This window comes from Moschus berezovskii, chromosome X, assembly GCF_049115385.1.
Source record: "Moschus berezovskii isolate FMDL1 chromosome X, NW_MosBer_1.0, whole genome shotgun sequence".
In the NCBI taxonomy this organism is placed as follows: domain Eukaryota; kingdom Metazoa; phylum Chordata; class Mammalia; order Artiodactyla; family Moschidae; genus Moschus; species Moschus berezovskii.
The window spans coordinates 67146243-67172021 of NC_142488.1; the positions used below are offsets into that span (position 1 = coordinate 67146243).

Sequence of the window (25779 nt, forward strand, 5' to 3'; positions counted from 1 at the left end):
CCACTGCAGCAGGAATGGATTCAATCCCTGGTCAGGCAACTAAGATTTCATATGCCATACAGTGCGACCAAAAATAATAATAACAATAATAAATTCCTAGTATATAAATGAATAAAAGACAAATTTTTTTAAACAAAATGGAATATAACTATGTAAAAAAAGAACTGGGAGAAAAACTACTCCAATCTCATGGGGTCGCATGAGTCAGACACAACTGAGCAACACGATGAGTACATAAATGAATAAAAGACAAAAAAATTTTTTAAATCGAATATAACTATGTAACAAAAAAAATTTTTTTTTTGTACAGTTCTTCTGTGTATTTTTGCCACCTCTTCTTAATATCTTCTGCTTCTGTTAGGTCCATACCATTTCTGTCCTTTATCGAGCCCATCTTTGCATGAAATGCTCCCTTGGAATCTCTAATTTTCTTGAAGCGGTCTCTTGTTTTTCCTATTCTGTTGTTTTCCTCTATTTCTTTGCATTGATCACTGAGGAAGTCTTCTTATCTCTCCTTGCCATTCTTTGGAACTCTGCATTCAGATGCTTATATCTTTCCTTTTCTCCTTTGCTTTTCGCCTCTCTTCTTTTCACAGCTAGTTGTAAGGCCTCCTCAGACAGCCATTTCGCTCTTTTGCATTTCTTTTCCATGGGGATGGTCTTGGTCCCTGTCTCCTGTACAATGTCACGAACCTCCATCCAGAGTTCATCAGGCACTCTATCAATCAGATCTAGTCCCTCAAATCTATTTCTCACCTCCACTGTATAATCATAAGGGATTTGACTGAGGTCATATCTGAATGGTCTAGTGGTTTTCCCTACTTTCTTCAATTTAAGTCTGAATTTCGCAATAAGGAGTTCATGATCTGAGCCACAGTCAGCTCCTGGTCTTGTTTTCGCTAACTGTATACAGCTTCTCCATCTTTGGTTGAAAAGAATATAATCAATCTGATTTCGGTGTTGACCATCTGGTGATGTCCATGTGTAGAGTCTTCTCTTGTGTTGTTGGAAGAGGGTGTTTGCTATGACCAGTGCGTTCTCTTGACAAAACTCTATTAGCCTTTGCCCTGCTTCATTCCGAGCTCCAAGGCCAAATTTGCCTGTTACTCCAGGTGTTTCTTGACTTGCTACTTTTGCCTTCCAGTCCCCGATAATGAAAAGGACATCTTTTTTGGGTGTTAGTTCTAAAAGGTCTTGTAGGTCTTCATAGAACCGATTAACTTCGGCTTCTTCAGCATTACTGGTTGGGGCATAGGCCTGGATTACTGTAATATTGAATGTACAGAAGAACTGTACAAAAAAGATCTTCAAGACCAAGATAGTCACGATAACGTGATCACTGACCTAGAGCCAGACATCTTGGAATGTGAAGTCAAGTGGGCCTTAGAGAGCATCACTACGAAAAAAGCTAGTGGAGGTGATGGAATTCCCGTTGAGCTATTTCAAGTCTTGAAAGATGATGCTGTGAAAGTGCTGCACCCAATATGCCAGCAGATTTGGAAAACTCAGCAGTGGCCACAGGACTGGAAGAGGTCAGTCTTCATTGCAATCCCAAAGAAAGGCAATGCCAAAGAATGCTCAAACTACCGCACAATTGCACTCATCTCACACGCTAGTAAAGTCATGCTCAAAATTCTCCAAGCCAGGCTTCAGCAGTATGTGAACTGTGAACTCCCAGATGTTCAAGCAGGTTTTAGAAAAGGCAGAGGCACCAGAGATCAAATTGCCAACATCCGCTGGATCATGGAGAAAGCAAGAGAGTTTCAGTAAAACATCTATTTCTGCTTCATTGACTATGCCAAAGCCTTTGACTGTGTGGATCACAATAAACTGTGGAACATTCTGAAAGAGATGGGAATCCCAGACCACCTGACCTGCCTCTTGAGAAACCTGTATGCAGGTCAGGAAGCAACAGTTAGAACTGGACATGGAACAACAGACTGGTTCCAAATAGGAAAAGGTGTACGTCAAGGTTGTTGTTGTACGTCACCTTGCTTATTTAACTTATATGCAGAGTACATCATGAGGAACGCTGGGCTGGAAGAAGCACAAGCTGGAATCAAGATTGCCGGGAGAAATATCAATAACATCAGATATGCAGATGACACTACCCTTATGGCAGAAAGTGAAGAGGAACTCAAAAGCCTCTTGATGAAAGTGAAAGAGGAGAGTGAAAAGGTTGGCTTGAAGCTCAACATTCAGAAAACAAAGATCATGACATCTGGTCCCATCACTTCATGGGAACTAGATGGGAAAACAGTGGAAACAGTGTCAGACTTTATTTTTGGGGGCTCCAAAATCACTGCAGATGCTGATTGCAGCCAGGAAATTAAAAGGCGCTTACTCCTTGGAAGGAAAGTTATGACCAGCCTAGATAGTATATTAAAAAGCAGAGACATTACTTTGCCAACAAAGGTCCGTCTAGTCAAGGCTATGTTTTTTCCCGTGGTCATGTATGGATGTGAGAGTTGGACTTTGAAGAAAGCTGATTGCCGAAGAATCGATGCTTTTGAACTGTGGTGTTGGAGAAGACTCTTGAGAGTCCCTTGTACTGCAAGGAGATCCAACCAGTCCATTCTAAAGGAGATCAATCCTGGGTGTTCATTGGAAGGACTGATGCTGAAGCTGAAACTGCAATACTTTGGCCACCACATGCGACGAGTTCACTCACTGGAAAAGACTCTGATGCTGGGAAAGGTTGGGGGCGGGAGGAGAAGGGGACGACAGAGAATGAGATGGCTGGATGGCATCACCGACTCTGTGGACATGAGTTTGAGTGAACTCCGGGAGTTGGTGATGGACAGGGAGGCCTGGCGTGCTGTGATTCATGGGGTCGCGGAGATTCGGACACGACTGAGCGACTGAACTGAACTGAACAAAAAATTTCGGAGAAAAAACACTCCAATCTCACAAATCATCAAAAGAATATACATTAAAACACTAAGATGTAGCTTCTCTGGTGGTCCACTGGTTAAGAATCTGCCTTGCAATACAGGGGACACAGGTTTGACCCCTAGTCCAAGAAGATCCTATGTGTCACAGGATAACTAAGCCCATGCACCACAACTACTGAGCCTGCACTCTGGAGTCTGCGAGACTCAACTACTGAGCCCACGTGCCACAACCACTGAAGTCCTGTGCCTAGAGCCTGTGCTCTGCAACAGAAGATATCACTGCAACCAGAAGCCTGCCCACCACAACAAACAGTAGCCCCTACTCTCCACAACTAGAAAACGCTTAGCAGCAAAGACCCAGCAGAGCCAAAAATAAATAAATAAAAGACTTTAAGAAAAAACCACTAGAAATCAGGTAATATCTGTGAGGCCTTCATAGGCCAAACACCTCCCAGATTCAAGCAGGGTGCTGGGATCCAAGGCCAGTGGCCCCTCTGTACCATTCTTCTATGTTTGCTTGGGAAGATCCAAGATATTTAAGGAATGAAAACGAAATGAAATGTAACAGGCATACTGCAACTAGAGGTCTTGTGTGAGATTTGGTTGTTGGAGAGGGTTGTTTTCAAAAATCTTTAAACAAACCTGACTCTAGAATATGGATACCAAGAGGGTATGGTTTCTATTTTTGCCATAACCTTTCTTTGGAAATCAGTCAGATGTCCAAAAATATTATCAAGTCACTCAGTGTCCTTAAATCTTCAATTAGAGAATGGAACCAGAAGAAGAGACAAGGCACAATGTCATTCTACATCTTGTTCCATCAACAGATTAGCAAACATTGAAAAAGCTGCATTTTAGAAATGAAAGAAGTACAGCAAATGATGTAGAAATGATACAGCATAATGATTATCGTATTCATTCCTAGAACTCACAGCAATCCAACCACAAAACAGGCTATCATATGAATTCATGCTGTAGCTGAACAATGTCAAGACTATGGTTAAATCAATGCAGCTCATTAACAGTACAATTATATGTAAAAATTAAAACAAGAGGACACAATCAGGAGAACTTTTTTGTTTTGTGAAGGATAGCATTCTTAGCTATAAACATATCTGTGTCATATTATAGACTACGGTTTCCCTGATGGCTCAGTGGGTAAAGAACCTGCCTGCCAATGCAGGAGCCATAAGAGACATGGGATCAATTGCTGGTTCAGGAAGATACCCTGGAGAAACAAATGGCAACCCACTCCAGTATTATTGCCTGGAGAATCCCACTGACAGAAGAGCCTGAATTACAAGACCAGCCAGAAGTCCAATGGTGAAAAAATATTGATACTTAAAAATTTTTCCCATTAATTTGAAAATTTTTCTCTTTAAGGTCAGATGTGAATTTTGGAATTAGACAAATGTCATTTAGAGTAAAGTATGGTGAATAATGAAAGATTTTCAGGTGCACTAAAATTAGTTTGTGACAAATTCCAAAGTATTCCTTAAGATTTATTTTCTTGAATATCTTCTAAATTGTACAGAAATCTATTTAAGAGACAGCAGGAGAAGGCAATGGCAAGCCACTCCAGTACTATTGCCTAGAAAATCCCATGGATGGAGGAGCCTGGTAGGCTGCAGTCCATGGGGTCGCTAAGGGTCGGACACGACTGAGCGACTTCACTTTCACTTTTCACTTTCACACATTGGAGAAGGAAATGGCAACCCACTCCAGTGTTCTTGCCTGGAGAATCCCAGGGACGGGTGAGCCTGGTGGGCTACCGTCTATGGGGTCGCACAGAGTCGGACACGACTGAAGTGACTTAGCAGCAGCAGCAGCAGCATTACAGAGTGAAGTCAAAAAGATAAACACTATATTAACACATAAACATGTAATCTGAAAAAAATGGTATAGACGATCTTATTTAAAAAATAGAAACAGAGACACAGACTTCCAGAACAAAATGGATACCAAGGGGGAAGAGGGTGGTGGGATGAATTGAAAGATTGGGACTGACATATATATACTATCCATACTATGTATAAAATAAGTAAATAATGAGAACCTATTGTATAGCACAGGAACTAAACTCAATGCCCTGTGTTGACCTAAATGGGAAGAAAATCCAAAAATGAAGGGTTACATGTGTATGTATAGCTGATTCACTTTGCTGTACAGTAGAAAGTACCACAACATTATAAAGCAACTATACTCCAATAAAACTAAATAAAAGTGAAAAAATACCAATGAAAATAAAAGATAACCTAAACCTAAACCCTGTATAAGAGACTGCAAAAGAGACATAGGCATTTAGAACAGTCTTTGGGACTCTGTGGGAGAGGGTGAAGGCGGAATGATTGGAGAGAATGGAATTGTAGCATGTATATTATCATAAGTGACCAGTCCAGGTTCGACGCATAAATTTTCCTCTGTTCATTTCTTTGCATTTGTGCTTTTTTAATAAAATTCTTTTTTAGAAATAAAAAAAAAAACACTTATCAACCCTTTTGTAAATTGAAAGATTTTTTTCTGAGGCAAAACTGCATGCATTAACTTCTCAGTTTTATAACTGTGAACTATTTTAAGTTATTTTTATTAAATCCAGATGTGGCTGTCATTCTATTCCTCCTCCACCAAAATGGGAAACTTAATCAACCAGTACTAAACATTATATCATTCAAGGTCCTATATAAAAATCCTTAAAATGATCATTTAAGAGTAAAGGACTTTCCTGGTGGCACAATGTATAAGAATTTGCCTGACAATGCAGGGGACACAGGTTTGATCCCTGGCCTGGGAAGATTCCACATGCTGTGGAACAGCTAAGCCTGTGCACCACAACCACTGAGCCTGCACTCTAGAGCATGCAAGCCATAACTACTGAGCCCAAGAACTGCAACTAGTGAAGCCTGCACACCCTAGAGCCTGTGCTCCACAACAAGAGACGCCACCACAGTGAGAAGCCCACGTACTACAACTAAGAGTAGCCCACACTCACCACAACTAGAAAAAGCCTGAGTAAAGTAACAAAGACTTATCACAACCAAAATTAAATAAATAAACCTTAAAAAAAAGTTAAAAATCTATTTTAGAGGAATATGATCACCCTTTATATTTACAGATACACAATTAACAACATGGGCTTCATGTAAATAACCAGTAAGATCTAATCTACCTATCTTCAAGTAGACCAAAATAAAAATCTAAAGTGCTAATGTAAGATAACCATATCATACATGACTGAAATTCAGACAACTTTTAAGTTCTAGTATCAGTGTTTTCAACTATGGGCCATGTTGTTTACCTTCAATGTTTTACAACTTTTTTCCATGAGGAACTCTGGAGTTCTAAAAATTACTAGTGTTTCACCATTTTTGCATTACTGATTGGATAAGCATATGTGTAAAGGAGCGAGCCTTTTTTAAATTAAACTTTTCATTTTGAGATATTTACAGATTTACATGTAGTTGAAAGAAAGATTCTCTGTATGTGTTACCTAGTATTTCACAATGGAAACATCTAACACTATATATTGGGAATTCCCTGTGGTCTAATGGTTAGAACTCTGTGCTCACAATGCCATGGGCTCAGGTCCAATACCTTCTTAGGAAACTAATAAACCTCATGGTTTGGCCAAAAAACAACACAAAACAAAAACAAAAACCCTTATTTTTAATTTTCACCCATTCACCTACTTGCTCCAACAGATAACCAGCTATCTTTAAAACACACCAATGGATTACACAGTATGTCTGAAATCTGGAAATACCAATAACATCTGATATGCAGATGACTTCACCCTTATGGCAGAAAGTGAAGAACAACTAAAGAGGCTCTTGATGAAAGTGAAAGAGGAGAGTGAAAAAGTTGGCTTAAAGCTCAAATTAAGAAAATTAAGATCGTGGCTTCCAGTTCCATCACTTCATTGCAAACAGATGGGGAAACAGTGGAAACAGTGGCAGACTCTATTTTTCTGGGCTCCAAGGTCACTGCAGATGGTGATTGCAGCCATGAAATTAAAAGACGCTTACTCCTTGGAAGGAAAATTATGACCAACCTAAACAGCATATACAAAAGCAGAGACATTACTTTGCCAACAAAGGTACGTCTAGTCAAGGCTATGGTTTTTCCAGTGGTCATGTATGGATGTGAGAGTTGGACTATAAAGAAAGCTGAGAGCCAACGAACTGATGTTTTTGAACTGTGGTGTTGGAGAAGACTCTTGAGAGTCCTTTGGACTGCAAGGAGATCAAACCAGTCAATCCTAAAGGAGATCAGTCCTGAATATTCATTGGAAGGACTGATGCTGAAGCAGAAACTCCAATACTTTGGCCACCTGATGAAAAGAGCTGATTCACTGGAAAAGACCCCGATGCTGGGAAAGATTGAGGGCAGGAGGAGAAGGGGCCGACAGAGGATGAGATGGTTGGATGGCATCATCAACTCAATGGACATGGGTTTGGATGGACTCTGGGAGTTGGTGATGGACAGGGAGGCCTAGCGAGTTGAGGTTCATGCGGTCACAAAGAGTCAGACACAACTGAGCAACTGAACTGAACAGAACTGAATCATGAGTATAGTGACCAAAACTGGTCTTTTTATAAACAAATAATGGGTAATTAAATATTTGCTTGTAACAGGAGGGAAAGGTACAGGGCATAACTTTTGAAAGAATGACATAGCCCACTACACCATTCAGTTCAGTTCAGTTCAGTCGCTCAGTCGTGTCCGACACTTTGCGACCCCATGAATCACAGCACACCAGGCATCCCTGTCCATCACCAACTCCCGGAGTTCACTCAAACTCATGTTCATCGACTCGGTGATGCCATCCAGCCATCTCATTCTCTGTCGTCCCCTTCTCCTCCCGCCCCCAATCACTCCCAGCATCAGAGTCTTTTCCACTGGGTCAACTCATAGCATGAGGTGGCCAAAGTATTAGAGTTTCAGTTTTAGCATCAGTCCTTCCAATGAACACCCAGGATTGATCTCCTTTAGAATGGACTGGTTGGATCTCCTTGCAGTCCAAGGGACTCTCAAGAGTCTTCTCCAGCACCACAGTTCAAAAGCATCAATTCTTCAGCGATCAGCTTTCTTCACAGTCCAACTCTCACATCCATACATGACCACGGGAAAAAACATAGCCTTGACTAGACAGACTTTGGTTGGCAAAGTAACGTCTCTGCTTTTTAATATGCTATCTAGGTTGGTCATAACTTTCCTTCCAAGGAGTAAGCGTCTTTTAATTTCATGGCTGCAATCACCATCTGCAGTGATTTTGGAGCCCCAAAAAATAAAGTCAGACACTGTTTCCACTGTTTCCCCATCTATTTCCCATGAAGTGATGGGACCAGATGCCATGATCTTTGTTTTCTGAATGTTGAGCTTCAAGCCAACCTTTTCACTCTCCTCTTTCACTTTCATCAAGAGGCTTTTTAGTTCCTCTTCACTTTCTGCCATAAGGGTGGTGTCATCTGCATATCTGAGGTTACTGATATTTCTCCCGGCAGTCTTCATTCCAACTTGTGCTTCTTTCAGCCCAGAGTTCCTCATGATGTACCCTGCACATAAGTTAAATAAGCAGGGTGACACTATACAACCTTAAGGACTCCTTTTCCTATTTAGAACCAGTCTGTTTTTCCATGTCCAGTTCTGTATATTCGTAAGGGATCTGATTTAGGTCATACCTGAATGGCATTCCATGTCCAGGTCAGGAAGCAACAGTTAGAACTGGACATGGAACACCATTCAGGTATGACCTAAATCAAATCCCTTACAAATATACAGTGGAAGTAAGAAAGATTCAGGGGATTAGATCTGACAGACAGAGTACCTGAAGAACTCTGGATGAAGGTTCATGACACTGTACAACAGGCAGTGACCAAGACCACCTCTAAGAAAAAGAAATGCAAAAAGTCAAAATGGTTGTCTGAAGAGGCCTTACAAATAGCTGAGAAAAGAAGAGAATCTAAAGGTAAAGGAGAAAAGGAAAGATATACCCATTCGAATGCAGAGGCCTAAACAATAGCAAGGAGAGGTAAGAAAGCCTTCTGCAAACATCAATGTAAAGAAATAGAGGAAAACAACAGAGTGGGAAAGACTAGAGATCTTTTCAAGAAAGTTAGAGATACCAAGGGACCATTTCATGCAAAGATGGGCTCATTAAAGGACAGAAATGGTATGGACCTAACAGAAGCAGAAGATATTAAGAAGAGGTGGAAAGAATACACAGAAGAACTATACCAAAAAGATCTTCACAACCTAGACAGTCACGATGGTTTGATCACTCACCTAGAGCCAGACATCCTGGAATGTGAAGTCAAGTGGGCCTTAGGAAGCATCACTACGAACAAAGCTAGTGGAGGTAATAAAATGCCAGTTGAGCTATTTCAAATCCCAAAAGATGATGCTGTGAAAGTGCTGCGCTCAATATGCCAGCAAATTTGGAAAACTCAGCAGTGGCCACAGGACTGGAAAAGGTCAGTTTTCATTCCAATCCCAAAGAAAGGCAATGTCAAAGAATGTTCAAAAGCCACACCAGGGCACTCATCTCACACGCTATCAAAGTAATGCTCAAAATTCTCCAAGCCAGGTTTCAACAGTACGTGTACCGTGAACCTTCTGATGTTCAAGCTGGATTTAGAAAAGTCAGAGGAACGAGTGATCAAATTGCCAACATCCGCAGGATCATCAAAAAGGCAAGAAATTTCCAGAAAAACACGTACTTCTGCTTTATTGACTACTCCAAAACCTTTAACTGTGCATATCACAACAAATGTAGAAAATTCGGAAAGAGATGGGAATACCAGACCTCCTGACCTGACTCATGAGAAATCTATATGCATGTCAAGAAGCAACATTTAAAACTGGACATGGAACAACAGACTGGTTCCAAATTTGGAACTTTGAATACATCAAAGCTGTATATTGTCACCCTGCTTATTTAACTTATCTGCAGAGTACATCATGAGAAATGCCAGGCTGGATGAAGCACAAGCTGGAATCAAGATTGCCGGGAGAAATATCAATAACCTCAGATACGCAGATGACACCACCCTTATCGCAGAAAGCCAAGAACTAAAGAGCCTCTTGATGAAAGTGAAAGGAGAGAATGAAAAAGGTGGCTTAAAACTCAACATTCAAAAAACGAAGATCATGGCATCTGGTCCCATCACTTCATGGCAAATAAATGGGGCAACAATGGAACAGTGAGAGACTTTATTTTCTTGGGCTCCAAAATCATTGCAGATGTTGACTGCAGCCATGAAATTAAAAGATGCTTGCTCCTTGGAAGAAAAGCTATGACCAACCTAGACAGCATAGTAAAAAGCAGAGACATTACTTTGCCGACAAAGGTCCATCTAGTCTAAGCTATGGTTTTCCCAGTAGACATGTATGGATGTGAGAGCTGAACTATAAAGAAAGCTGAGTGCCGAAGAATTGATGCTTTTGAACTGTGGTGTTGGAGAGTCCCTAGGACTACAAAGAAATCAAACCAGTCCATCCTAAAGGAAATCAGTCCTGAATATTCATTGGAAGAACTGATGCTGAAGCTGAAGCTCTAATACGTTGGCCACCTGTTGCGAAGAAGTGACTTATTTGAAAAGACCCTGATCCTGGGAAAGATTGAAGGTGGGAGGAGAAGGGGACGATAGAGGATGGGATGGTTGAATGGCCTCACCGACTCAATGAACATAAGTTTGAGCAAGCTCCAGGAGATGGTGATGGACAGAGAAGCCTGGCATGCTGCAGTCTATGAGGTCGCAAAGAGTAGAACATGACTGAGTGACTGATCTGAACTGAAGGACATAACATAAGTTGATTAGAGTCAAGAGGGACCAAGATGGCAGACAAGACTAGACCTTGGTCCTCAATCAGTAAGTGACATGACACACCCAGAGGTACCATGACAGTTCCAAGGCATTGTTAAAAGACCAAGGAGTGGGCAGTGCCCCAAATCCTGGAAATCTCCATCCCTTCCAGAAAATTGTTGGAATAATCCTCCCACTCATTAGCATATTAAATTTCCCTGCCTATTTAAACTAACCATGCCACATTTTGCAGCCACACAGCCCTCTTCAATGGTCCACACTCTGTCTACGGAGTGTGCTTCTCTCTGAATCAGAATAAATCTATTTCCTACCTAGCACTTTGTCTCTCACTGCATTCTTTCTGTGATGAGACATCAAGAACCTGAGATTTATTTGGCCCTGAAACCAGGTACCATGGATTTTGGCTAGGTTTGAGTCTTATCCAAATGGGTTCAAGTCCCAATCTGAGGTAAATGGTTTCATGCTCACTTAACAAATTGCTTAAAGTAGCATATTATAACGCAAACTGCAAAGGAAGAGTAAACTTATCTCTGTCCACAGATGACAACTTACATGTAGGAAATCCTAGAAGAATTCATAACAAAAATTCTTATCACAGTTAATTAACAAATTTTAAAGCTGGTGGATACAAAATTTACACACAAAAATCAGCTGTATTTTTCTATACTAACAACCAACAATCCAAAATGGAAACTGGGAAAACAATTGCATTTACAATAGCATCAGAAAGAATTAAATATTTAGGAATAAATTTAACCAAGGAGGTGAAAGACTTCTGGTAAGCTGCAAAACAGCAATCTTTTCACAGCTGGAAAAAGTTAAACACACAAATATTTTTAAGATGGCAGTAGTACTCAAAGTGGTCTACAGATTCTTTCAACTCCTATCAAAATCACAAGATATTTTTGCAAAAACAGAAAAATCAATTCTAAAATTCTTGAGGAATCTTGAATAGCCAAAACAATTATGAAAAAGTACAAAATTAAAGAACTCACAATTCCTAATTTCAAAACTAACTACTAAACCAATAGAATTTACCATATAACACAAGGAACTACACTTAATATCATGCAATAACCTATACTGGAAACTAATGTGGAAAATATATAGGCATAACTGAATCACTTTGGTGTATATAACATATATATATATAAAAAACACAACAGTAAATCAACTAAACTTAAACTTAAAAAATCTAAATACAGAGCTAAAATAATCAAAACAGTGTAGTACTGGCAGAAGAACATACAGAACAATGGACTATAGAACCCAGAAAAAAAGCCTTGCATATATGTGGTCAATGGATTTTCAAGATGGGTATCAACAATATACAACAGGAAAAGGACAATATGGGAAAAACTGGACATCCACATGCAAAATATTGAATTGGACCCTTGCCTTACACCACATACAAAAATTAACTCAAAATTCATCAAAAACCTAAAAAGAGTAGCTGCAAGGAAATCCAACCAGTCCATTCTAAAGGAGATCAATCCTGGGTGTTCATTGGAAGGACTGATGCTAAAGCTGAAACTGCAATACTTTGGCCACCTCATGCGAAGAGTTGACTCACTGGAAAAGACTCTGATGCTGGGAAGGATTGGGGGCGGGAGGAGAAGGGGACGACAGAGAATGAGATGGCTGGATGGCATCACCGACTCTGTGGACATGAGTTTGAGTGAACTCCGGGAGTTGGTGATGGACAGGGAGGCCTGGCGTGCTATGATTCATGGGGTCGCAAAGAGTCGGACACGACTGAGCGACTGAACTGAACTGAACTGAAAACCATCCATTTCTTTATAGAAAATACAAGGGGAATCTTCATGATATCAGATTTGGCTATGCTTTCTTGAATATGAAACCAAAACCACAGGCAACAACAACAACAAAAAATAAACTGGATTTCACCAAAATGTAAACATTTTGTGCATCAAAGGCTATTATTAAGAGAATAAAAAGACAACCCACAAAATGGGAGAAAATGGTACTGATAGGAAACATAAAGAAATCCCACAATTCAACTAGGAAAAACCCAAACAACCAAATTCAAAACTGAGCAAAGGCACAGCAATCAAAAAGGGAAATGAAATAAAACATATTCAAATTGGAAGGGAAAGATAAAACTGTGACTATATGCATATGACATACTATACAGAAATTCCTAAGGACTCCACACAAAATCTATTAACTAATAAGTCAATTTAGCAAGGTAAAAGAATATAAGATTAATATACAGAATATGTTACATTTCTTTATAATAACAATGAAATCTCATAAAGAGAAAGTAAAAAGAATCCCATTTAAAATAGCATCCAAGGAGTTTCCTGTAGGTCCAGTGGTCAGGACTTGGTGCTTTTACTGCTGGGGCCTGGGTTCAATACCTGTTCTAAAAACTAAGTTCCTGCAAACCACAAGGTGTAACCAAATAAATAAATATAAAAATAATTTTAATAAATAGTATAATAGAATCCAAAACCATAAAATACCTAGGAATAAACCTAACCAATGAGGTAAAACAGCTATACATTGAGAACTACAAAACAGTGAAAAAGGAAACTGAAGATGATTCAGAGAAATGGAAAGATATCCCATGCTCTTGGATTGGAAGAATAAATATTAGTAAAATGGTCATACTATCCAAAGCAATCTACAGGCTTAATACAATCATAAGCTTAATATAGAACCACAGAAGACCCAGAACTGCCAAAGCAATCCTGAGGGAAAAGAACAAACCTGGAGGCATAACCCTCCCAGACTTCAGACAATAGTAAAAAGTTACAGTAATAAAACAGCATGCCATTGGCACAAAAACAGACATATAGAAGAACAGAAAAAAATAGAGAGCCCAACAATAAACTCAAACATCTACAGTTAATCTTCAACAAAGAAGGCAAGAATAAACAATGGAGAAATGCCAGTCTCTTCAACAAGTGGCAATGGGAAAACTAGACAACCTCATGTAAATCAGTGAAGTTAGAACACTCCCTCATACCACATACAAAAATAAACACAAAATGGTTTAAAGACCTAAACATAGTCATGACACCAAAAAACTCCTAGAAGAAACCATAGGCAAAACATTCCCTGACATAAATCGTATCAACGTTTTCTTAAGTCAGTCTCCCAAAGCAATAGAAATAAAAATAAAAATAGGAATTCCAGTTCGGCTCTTTGCGCAGCTTCAGCAGCACCTCCAGGAAAGATGGCAGCCTGGGCGGGTTTCCAATCCCTGGCTCCCAGCAGGGTGCCAGAGTCTCAGGGAGGGGTGGGCGTGTTGGCTGCCCTGGGCCTGGGCAGGGCACGGGGGAGTCTGGTGCAAATGGGCCCAGCAAGGAGTCAAGGGCTGTACCGCTCCTGGGTGCCCAAAGCAGCCTATCGGAGACCAGGTATGCTACCAGGTAGCCAAATAACACCCCAGGGACCCTCCTTGGGACCCCCTGGCTATGGGGGGAACCCTTCAGTCTGACCTGGCCTGGCTCAGTCAGGGATGGACCAGTCCCGCAAGAGACCTGCGCCTCAGCAGATCCAGCAGCAGGCAGTCCAAAATCGGAATCACAATGCAAAAAAATGATGGCTGACAAAATTTTATCTCAAAGGATTCATGAAATGGTACCAGAATCCTAAGCCTATATGGATCTCTTGGCTTTTGAAAGGAAACTGGACCAGACTATCGTGAGCAAAGGGCTAGATATCCAGGAAGCCTTGAAACATCCCATCAAGCAAAAACGAAAGCTGTGAATTTTCATTTCTAACACTTTCAATCTGGCTAAGTCAGATGCCGAGGATGGGGAAGGGATGGTGGCTTCCTGGGAGCTTCAGGTAGAAGGACGGCTCCTGAAGAATTCAGCCTTGTCCAAATATGATGCCACCAAACAAAAGAGGACGTTCTCTTCTTTTAAGTCCTTGGTAATTCAACTGGACAAAGACTTGTATGGACCAGACAACCATCTGGTAGAATGGCACAGGACCACCACTACCCAGGAGATGGATGGCTTCCAGGTGAAAATAGCCAGGAGATGTGAATGTATGGTGTACTGTCCTGCTGATACTGAATTACTAGTCTCCTCAGTTTAAATCAGACCCTTGTCTGGCTTGGCTCCTGGGCATCCACACCCAGACCTGTCCAGTGATCATTCAAGCACTGTGGCAATATATTAAGACACATAAGCTCCAGGACCGACATGAGCGGGAGTTTGTCATCTCTAACAAGTACCTCCAGCAGATCTTTGATTCTCAACCTATGAAGTTTTCAGAGGTCCCCCAACAGCTCCATGCCTTGCTTATGACACCTGAGTCCATCATCATTAATCATGTCATCAGTGTTGACCCGATTGATCAGAAAAAGACAGCTTGTTATGACACTGATGTGAAAGTGGATGACACCATGAAGACCCAGATGAATTCTTTTCTGCTGTCTACGGCTAGCCAGCAGGAGACTGCTACTCTACACAACAAGATCCATGAGACAACAGAAACTATCAATCTGCTGAAGACCCAACGAGAGTTCTTGCTGAGCTCTGCCAGAGACCCTCAAGGTTTCATCAATGACTGGCTTCAGTCCCAGGGCCGGGACCTAAAGACCATGACTGATGTGGTGGATGACCCACAGGAGGAACGCTGAGCAGAGTTCTACTTCCAGCCTTGGGCCCAGGAGGCTGTGTGCCGATATTTCTACTCCAAGGTGCAGCAGAGATGACAAAAATTAGCGCAAGCCCTGAGAATCTGAAATACATAGAGCTTCACCCACAAAGCCCTGATTTGGCTGGACCAATTTCTTTATTTGGGCCCTGTGCTGTGTGCCTCATACTCTTGCCTGGGGCCTTCCAGGGGATGCTGTGGGTTCTAGGACAACACCAGAATGAAGAGGGTATCACATGACAGCAGTTATCCTCTTCTCCCACCCCATTCCTTCCTGTCCCCAGCTTCCCTTTGCCCCACAAATTTCCCATGTGCCTCTCCCTTCCCCTGGTCTGCACAGGACCTCTAGATAGTATTAGAGAGAGAACCCATAGTTTGGTAATTAATGCAGTGAATGGACTGGGCCTAAGGCCAAGTGGTCTTCAAGGGGACCAACTACACTGATCTTGCCCTTCAGAGACCCAAGAGTTAGGAGCTGTAGCCCCTTCTCCACAACTCATGCCTGGGGGCACTCTATAAGCTAGTTGATCTTGGCTCTCCTGATAACAGAATCCAATTTCCTTCCTTCCCTCCACAGGTTTAGAGCAAACTCTCCCTTCACTTGTTGCTCTCTAGCACTAAACGAACCCTGGCTCTCAGGCTCCACTGAGCCCCAGGTCAGTCCGCAGCCCTGCAGATAGGCCTGATGTCTCAGTGCTTCTCCACTCCCTCGGAGGGGGGCCAACATCAGTTTGTTCTCGTAGTATTGCTCCCTCCCAGCATACTCCCTGTAGCTGCTGCTAAGGATTCCCTCCTGTCTGTCCTAACTGATGGCATTCAGGTGGGGAAATCTTGCCTTTCCCTGTCAGAGCCCTGGGAACCTAACCTAGGGTTCTGTCATTGCCAGCAGAGGCTGTTCCTTCCTGAGTGGAGGTGTGACTCATTCATTCACTCCACCCTGCCTCCCCCATCCTTTCACGGAGAAACAGGCCTGCAATCAAACAGGTAAAAGCCTTGGGCCATCCCATTCTTTCTGTCCCTTGTCTGCCCAGGTGACACCCACTGGTGACTTCTAGGGCACTGAGGAGTGAAGGCGCGTAGGGCTAGAGAGAGCTCTGACTTGGGTTTGTAACTCATCCTTCTCCCTGCCTCACAGGATTTTGACTCCCCAGCCTGCACCCTCAAAGCTTCAGACCCCTCAGGTAACAGCAGGATCTTATTGTGCAATCTTGGCCCCTTGGAACGGAGATGGTTTCATATCTTTCCAGGAGAGTCTCAGATTCTTCCAGGTTGTATGACCCCCAAGTTAGCATATCCCAGGCTCACAGACTCAACACAGCAGTGTGGGAGACAGCTGAGCACAGAGGGGTAATTTTATTTAGCATGGGCTGTAAACCTGCAGAACTGACAAAGCCCCTGCTTCCCCACCCGCTCAACAGACTCCTGTGAGCACATCCCACAGCCCTGTATCCCTGCCTGTTCCACGCTGGGGACAACAGGACTTTCTCTGCATCTTATCCTTCCAGTTATTATCCCCCCACTCCCTGAAAGGTTCTCCCCAGAGTGACACTGGACAACCTCTGTTCCTGGGGCTGCAACCATGAGAAGGAAGCTCAGCACTCCTACAGTGTCCCTATTGAAGATAACTGTTTTTATTAACTGAATTATTATGTTTTTTTCAGTACAAAAAATTTTTTGTACTGTCCCCTTATCGATATCACCCAGTTTCAATAAAAGAATCTTCTGAAAAAAAAAAAAAAACAAATGGGACCTAACCAAACTTAAAAGCTTTTACACAGCAAAGGAGCCATGAACAAAAGAAAAAGAAATGGTAGGAAATATCTGCACATGATGTCACTGACACAGGATTACAACTCAATATAAAAAAAAAAAAATACCCAATTGAAAAAATGAGAAGACCAAAAGACACTTTTTCAAAAAATAAATGGACAACAGGCACATGAAAAGATGCTCTATATCACTGCTTACTAAAGAAATGCAAATCAAAACCACAATAAGGTATCACCTCACACCAATCAGAATGGCCATCACCAAAAAATCCACAAGTAAAAACGCTGGAGAGGGTGTGGGTCTCACCTGTACAGATGGTTAGAATGTAAACTAGTGCAGCCATTATAAAAAGCAGTATGGAGGTTCCTTCAAAAATCAAAACTAGAATTACCATACAATCCAGCAACCCCACTCCTCGGCATATATCCAGAAAAGACAAAAACCCAATAACTTGGGAACATATATGAACCACAATGTTCAGAGCAAGACTATTTACAATAGCCAAGATATGGAAGCAATCTAACTGTCCATCAACAGATAAACACATACAGAAGATATGATATATATACACAATGGAATATTACTCAGCCATAAAAAAGAATGAAATAATGCCATTTGCAGCAACATAGACAGACCTAGAGATTATCATACTGAGGGAAGTTAAGTGAGAAACGGAAAGAAATATTATTTAATACAGCAGATCCCCTATATGAACCTTCAAGTTGTGAACTTTCAAAGATGTGAACCTATTCTAAACCTATTACAGTACAGCAGTATAGAGTCCATTGTGTTAGTTGGATACCTAGGCTGTTGGATTTACGAACAAATTGGACTTACGAGTGCACTCTCAGAATGGAACTCATTTGTATGTAGGGGACTTACTGTACCACATTTATGGGAAATCTAAAAAATAATACAAATGAATCTAAGTACAAAATAGAAACAAACTCACAGACCTAGAAAAGAATCTTATGGTTACCAACAGGTAACGGGGAGGAATAAATCAGAAGTGTGGGATAACGAGATACACATCACTATACATAAAACAAACAACAAGGATTTACTGTATAGCACGTGCAGCACTTTCACAGCATCATCTTTTAGGATTTGAAAGAGCTCAACTGGAATGCCATCACCTCCACTAGCTTTGTTCATAGTGATGCTTTCTAAGGCCCACTTGACTTCACATTCCAGGATGTCTGGCTCTAGGTTGATGATCCCCAAACTGTGATTATCTGGGTCGTGAAGATATTTTCTGTACAGTTCTGTGTATTCTTGCCACCTCTTTTTAATATCTTCTGCTTCTGTTAGGTCCATACCATTTCTGTCCTTTATTGAGCCCATCTCTGCATGAAATGTTCCCTTGGTATCTCTAATTTTCTTGACGAGATCTCTAGACTTTCCCATTCTATTGTTTTCCTTTATTTCTTTGCACTGATCACTGAGGAAGGCTTTCTTATCTCTCCTAGCTGCACTTTAGAACTCTGCATTCAAATGGGTATATCTTTCTTTTTCTCAATTGCCATATGTTCCAGCAACTTCACTTCTGAGTATATACCAAAAGAAAGGAAAGCTGTCACCCAAAGAGAAATTTATACATCAATGTTCATACTTGTATTATTCACAAGGGCCAAAAAGGTGGAAATAAGTAATATGTCCATAATAACAGGTGAATGGATAAGTAAAATATAGCATACAAATGGTATAGTATAAATGGAATGATCCTCCCTAAAAAGGAATGAAATTCTGATACATGCTACACCACAGAGGAACATTGAAAACATTATACTAACTAAATAAGCCACTGCACAACAAAAGAAGAAACACTGTATACTTTGACTTAGATGAAGGTCCTAGAGCAGTCAAATTCATAGACAGAAAGTAGAATAGGGTTGAAGGGAGGTAAGGAATGCAGAGTTATTGTTTAATGGGTACGGAGTTTCTGTTTTGGAGATGAAAAAGATCTGGAAATGGAGAGTAACAATGGTTACAAAAGACTGCCACTGTACTTAATGGTACTGAACTGTAAACTTAAAAATAGTTAAAATAGTAATTTTTTAAAAGATATTTGATATATCAGACAAATATTAAAAGAAAGCTGGTATTGTGTGTGGCCACAAAGCTATGAATGAGGACATGTACAAACTACAGTATCATTTGTATCAGAAAAAGATTTGGAAATAACCTAATTAACCATAAAAAACAGGAAGGGCAGATTATACATTTACATGACAGATTATACCAGTTGAACTAGTGCTATATTAATCAAAATACATCAAGAAATACTTTAAATGGAACTTAACCATTAGCTAAGATATTCTAATAATTTCAAGTGGGAAAGAACTACAATTTAATATTATTTTAATAATAAAGCAACTTTGCTTGCAGAAAGGACATGAGAAGTCCTGAGGGGAGCTAGTTTTCACCTCATGGCTCAGGGGAATGGGGGCCAGCGGTTAAAAAGGAGTTAGGTAAAGCACACCTCCCGGGACAAAGTGCCCTGCTTCCCACACAGGACACTGTTCCCAAGGCCAACCATAGTTACCATTCAGCAGCTAAAAGGAAAATGGCTTTGATGAATATATAAAGGAAGAGTAAAGATGTTGAGGGACATATAAAGGCAGTAAGAGTGGGACTGGCATTGTGAAAAATGGGTACAATGGTCAAGCCAGATTGTGTCATCACTTCTGACAGCCAATCTTTCACTATAAAACTGAGTGCACCTTGAAAACAGTTTTCTTGAAAGCTAGAAGTCTGAAGAAACGACAACTGTTGGTAGAAAAACTCAAACTGTCTTCAACTGAGAATGTGTTATGAACAATGTCACCTGTAACAGGATCTATGAAAAGGTATTACAAAAATTCCAACATCATTTTAGAGAAACAAGCTGTTAAAATAAACAAGCTCAATTCGATGAATCTTCACAATACTATTTTTCATCACTGTGTTCTATTATCTCTATCACGCATATTTTATATGCACCTATTTCCAAGCACTGACTTAATTAGGATCATCCCTACATAGAAAATCCTAAAAACACACCAAAAAATTACTGGACCTCATCAATTTGAAAGATACTGGATACAACTACCTATTGCATTTCTGTAAAACAACATGAACTATCAGAAAGGGAGCTTTAAAAAACAATCCCATTTACCACCACCCCAAAAATCTCACTAAAGAGGTAAAAGACTTGTACTATGAAAACTGTAAAACACTGATGAAAGAAAAAGATGACACAAACAGATGGAAAGATATATCATGTTCATGGACTGGAAAAATTAATATTGCTAAAATGACAATATTACCCAAGGCAATCCACATATTCAATGAAATCCCTATCAAAATACCAAAGACATTTTTCATAGAACTGTAACAGGAGTGAAAGGGGCAGGGCAAAACTTCTGAAATAACATCACCCAAAGGCACGACATAAATGATTAGAATCAAATGAGACCAATATGGCAGAGAAGACTGGGTCTTGATCCTCAATCTGATCTGTATAATGACACAACCAGAAGTGCCATGACAGTTCCAAGGCACTGTTAAAAGACCAAGGAATGGGCAGTTGCCCAAATCCTGGAAATCTCCACCCATTCCCCCAAATAGCTGGAATAATCCTCCCGCTCATTAGCATATTAAATTATCCAACATATCAAAACTAACCCCGCCACATTTCATGGCTGCACTCACCCTCTGTGATGGCCCACACTCTGTCTGTGGAGTGTGCTTCTCTCTGTATCTGAATAAATCCACATCTTATTATCACTTTGACTCTCACTGAATTCTTTCTGCAATTAGACATTAAGAACCTGAGCTTCATTAGGTCCAGAAACCAAGTACTATGGGTTTTGGCTGGGTTTCAGTCCCACCCACAGCGGTTCAAGTCCAAGCAGATTTTGGCTGGGCACAGACGCGACGTGAGACGCCGCTCCGGCGGCGCAACCAACCACGCACAGAACCGCGGCTGAGAGGAGCTACCCCACGCCAGAGGTCAGGGCCGGCAGCCGAGAGGAGCTACCCCACGTCCAAGAGGCGGAGGCTGGGCGGGGGAAGGAGGGCCGAGAGGAGCAACTCCAAGTTCGAGGTCAGGAGGGGCGGCCTTGAGGAGCTACCCCTTGTCCAAGGTAAGGTGCAGCGGCTGGGCTTTGCTGGAGCAGCTGTGAAGAGATATCCCACTACCAAGATAAGAGAAACCCAAATAAGATGATAAGTATTGCGAGGGGGCATCAGAGGGCAGACACACTGAAATCATACTCACAGAAAACTAGTCGATCTGACCACATGGACCATAGCCCTGTCTAACTCAATGAAAATAAGCCATGCCGTGTGGGGCCACCCAAAACAGGCGGGTCATGGTGGAGAGGTCTGACAGAATGTGGTCCACTGGAGAAGGGAATGGCGAACCACTTCAGTATACTTGCCTTGAGAACCCCATGAACAGTATGAAAAGGCAAAATGATAGGATACTGAATGAGGAATTCCCAGGTCCCTAGGTGCCCACTATGCTACTGCAGATCAGTGGAGAAATAACTCAAGAAAGAATGAAGGGATGGAGCCAAAGCAAAACCAAAACCCAATTGTGGATGTGACTGGTGATAGAAGCAAGGTGTGATGCTGTAAAGGGCAATATTGCATAGAAACCTGGAATGTTAGGTCCGTGAATCAAGGCAGATTGGAAGTGGTCAAACAGGAGATGGCAAGAGTGACTTTGAAATTCTAGGAATCAGCGAACTAAGATGGACTGGAATGGATGAATTTAACTCAGATGACCATTATGTCTACTACTGTGAGCAGGAATCCCTTAGAAGAAATGGAGTAGACATCACGGTCAACAAAAGAGTCGGAAATGCAGTACGTGGATGCAATCTCAAAAACGACAGAATGATCTCTCTTCGTTTCCAAGGCAAACCATTCAACATCACGGTGGTCCAAGCCTATGCCCCAACCAGTAACACTGAAGGATCTAAAGTTTAACGGTTCTATGAAGACCTCCAAGACCTTTTAGAACTAACACCGAAAAAAGATGTGCTTTTAATTACAGGGGACAGGAATGCAAAAGCAGGAAGTCAAGAAACACCAGGGGTAACAGGGAAATTTGGCCTTGGAGCACGGAATGAAGCAGGGCAAAGGCTAATAGAGTTTTGCCAAGAAAATGAATTAGTCATAGCAAACACCCTCTTCCAACAACACAAGAGAAGACTCTACACATAGACATCACCAGATGGTCAGTACTGAAATCAGGTTGATTATATTCTTTGCAGTCAAAAATGGAGAAGTTCTATACAGTCAGCAAAAGCAAGACCGGGAGCTGACTGTGGCTCAGATCATGAACTCCTTCTTGCCAAATTAAGACTGAAATTGAAGAAAGTAGGGAAAACCACTAGACCATTCAGATATGACCTAAATCAAATCCCTTATGATCATACACAGTGGAAGTAAGAAATAGATTTAAGGGACTAGATCTGATAGAGTGCCTGATGAACTATGGATGGAGGCTCGTGACACTGTACAAGAAACAGGGACCAAGACCATCCCTATGGAAAACAAATGCAAAAAAGCAAAATGGCCGTCTGAGGAGGCCTTGCAAATAGCTGTGAAAACAAGAGAAGCGAAAAGCAAAGGAGAAAAGGAAAGATATAAGCATCTGAATGCAGAGTTCCAAAGAACAGCAAGGAGAGATAAGAAAGCCTTCCTCAGCGATCAATGCAAAGAAACAGAGGAAAACAACAGAATAGGAAAAACAAGAGATCTCTTCAAGAAAATTAGAGATATCAAGGGAACATTTCATGCAAAGATGGGCTTGATAAAGGACAGAAATGGTATGGACCTAAAAGAAGCAGAAGATATTAAGAAGAGGTGGCAAGAATACACAGAAGTACTGTACAAAAAAGATCTTCGTGACCAAGATAATCATGATGGCGTGATCACTCACCTGGAGCCAGACATCTTGGAATGTGAAGTCAAGTGGACCTTAGAGAGCATCACTATAAACAAAGCTAGTGGAGGTGATGGAAATCCAGTTGAGCTATTTCAAATCCTGAAAGATGATGCTGTGAAAGTGCTGCATTCAGTATGCCAGCAAATCTGGAAAACTCAGCAGTGGCCACAGGACTGAAAAAGGTCAGTCTTCATTGCAATCCCAAAGAAAGGCAATGCCAAAGAATGCTCACACTACCACACAGTTGCACTCATCTCACACGCTAGTAAAGTCATGCTCAAAATTATCCAAGACAGGCTTCAGCAATACGTGAACTGTAAAGTTCCACATGTTAAAGTAGGTCTTAGAAAAGGCAGAGGAACCAGGGATCAAACTGCCAACATCTGCTGGATCATGGAGAAAGCAAGAGAGGTCCAGAAAAACATCTATTTCTGCTTTATTGACTATGCCAAAGCCTTTGACTATGTGGATCACAATAAGCTGTGGAACATTCTGAAAGAGATGGGAATACCAGACCACCTGACCTGCCTCTTAAGAAACCTGTATGCATGTCAGGAAGCAACAGTCAGAACTGGACATGGAACAACAGACTAGTTCCCAATAGGAAAAGGAATACGTCAAGGTTGTATAGTGTCACCCTGCTTATTTAACTTATATGCAGAGTACATCATGAAGAATGCTGGGCTGGAAGAAGCACAAGCTGGAATCAAGATTGCTGGGAGAAATATCAATCACCGCAGATATGCAGATGACACCACCCTGATGGCAGAAAGTGAAGAGGAACTAAAAAGCCTCTTGATGAAAGAGAGAATGAAATGGTTGGCTTGAAGCTCAACATTCAGAAAACAAAGATCATGGCATCTGGTCCCATCACTTCATGGGAAATAGATGGGAAAACAGTGGAAACAGTGTCAGACTTTATTTTTTTGGGCTCCAAAATCACTGCAGATGCTGATTGCAGCCATGAAATTAAAAGACGCTTACTCCTTGGAAGGAAAGTTATGACCAACCTGGATAGCATATTAAAAAGCAGAGACATTACTTTGCCAACAAAGGTCCGTCTAGTCAAGGCTATGGTTTTTCCCATGGTCATGTATGGATGTGAGAGTTGGACTGTGAAGAAAGCTGATCGCTGAAGAATTGATGCTTTTGAACTGTGGTGATGGAGAAGACTCTTGAGAGTCCTTTGGACTGCAAGGAGATCCAACCAGTCCATTCTAGAGGAGATCAATCCTGGGTGTTCCTTGGAAGGACTGATGCTAAAGCTGAAATTGCAATACTTTGGCCACCTCATGTGACGAGTTGACAAACTGGAAAAGACTCTGATGCTGGGAGGGATTGGGGGCAGGAGGAGAAAGGGACGACAGAGAATGAGATGGCTGGATGGCATCACCGACTCTGTGGACATGAGTTTGAGTGAACTCCAGGAGTTGGTAATGGACAGGGAGGCCTGGCATGCTGTGATTCATATGGTCGCAAAGAGTCGGACACAACTGAGTGACTGAACTGAACTGAACTAGGTCCCAGCCACATGGGTTCAAGTTCCAAGCAGGGTTTTGGCTGGGTTTGAGTCCCATTCTGTTGTAAACGGTTTCAGAACTAGAACAAAAACAATCTTATTTTGTATGTAAGTATGAAAGACCTGGAATAACCAAAGCAATCTTGACAAAGAAGAACAAAGCTAGGGGTATCACACTCTCTAATTTCAGAATATACTACAAAGGTACTGTAATCAAACCAGTATGGTAATAACCAAAAAAGACACTGAAATCAATGGATAGAATAAACACCCCAAAAGTAAACCCATGCACTTAAGAGTAATGAATATATCACAAAGAAGGCAAGAATATGCAATAGAAAAATGAATTTCTTCAACAAGTAATACAGGAAAGCTGGACAAACAACATGCAAAAAAGAAAAGAATCAGAACATTTTCTCACAACATATACAAAAATAAATGTAAAATGGATTAAAAACCTAAATGTAAGGATGGAAACCATAAAACTCTTAAAAGAAAACCAAGACATTCTTTGACATAAACACTAGCAATATTTTCTGGATCTGTCTCCTAAGGCAAAGAAACAAACGCAAAAATAAACAAATAGGACCTAATTAAACATAACACTTTTTGCACAACAAAGTAAACATCAACAAAAGACAACTTATGAAATGGGAGAAAATACTTGCAATTGATATGACTGATGCGGGGTTAATATCCAAAATATACAAACAGCTCACATACAACTCAATACTTTTCTTAAAAAAGACAAACAATGGGTAGAAAACCTGAATAGAAAATTTTCCAAAGATATTAGGGTGACTAACAAGCACATGAAGAAATGCTCAACATCACTCATCACCAGAGAAATGGAAATCAAAACTACAATGAGATATCATCTCACACCTATAAAATGGCTATCATGAAAAAGCCTACAAATAACACAATGCTGGAGAGGATGTGGAAAAAAGGGGACCCTACTATACTGTTGGTGGGAATGTCAATCAGTGCAGCCAGTATAAAAAGCAGGATGAAGGTTCTGCAGAAAACTAAAACTAGAACTACTATCAGTCAGTTCAGTTCAGTTCAGTCGCTCAGTCAGGTCCGACTCTTTGGGACCTCATGAATCACAGCACGCCAGGCCTCCCTGTCCATCACCAACTCCTGGAGTTCACTCAAATTCATGTCCATCGAGCTGGTGATGCCATCCAGCCA

General features: G+C 41.1%; 1 protein-coding gene and 1 pseudogene across 9 annotated transcripts in view; one reads left to right on the plus strand and one right to left on the minus strand.

Moving 5' to 3' along the window:
• The window catches only part of ATRX (ATRX chromatin remodeler), a 298228-nt gene that overhangs the window by 207902 nt on the left and 64547 nt on the right, over positions 1–25779 (minus strand). The gene's annotated exons all lie outside the window — the stretch shown is intronic.
• LOC129564555 (SWI/SNF-related matrix-associated actin-dependent regulator of chromatin subfamily D member 1 pseudogene) lies at positions 13893–15452 on the plus strand (annotated as a pseudogene).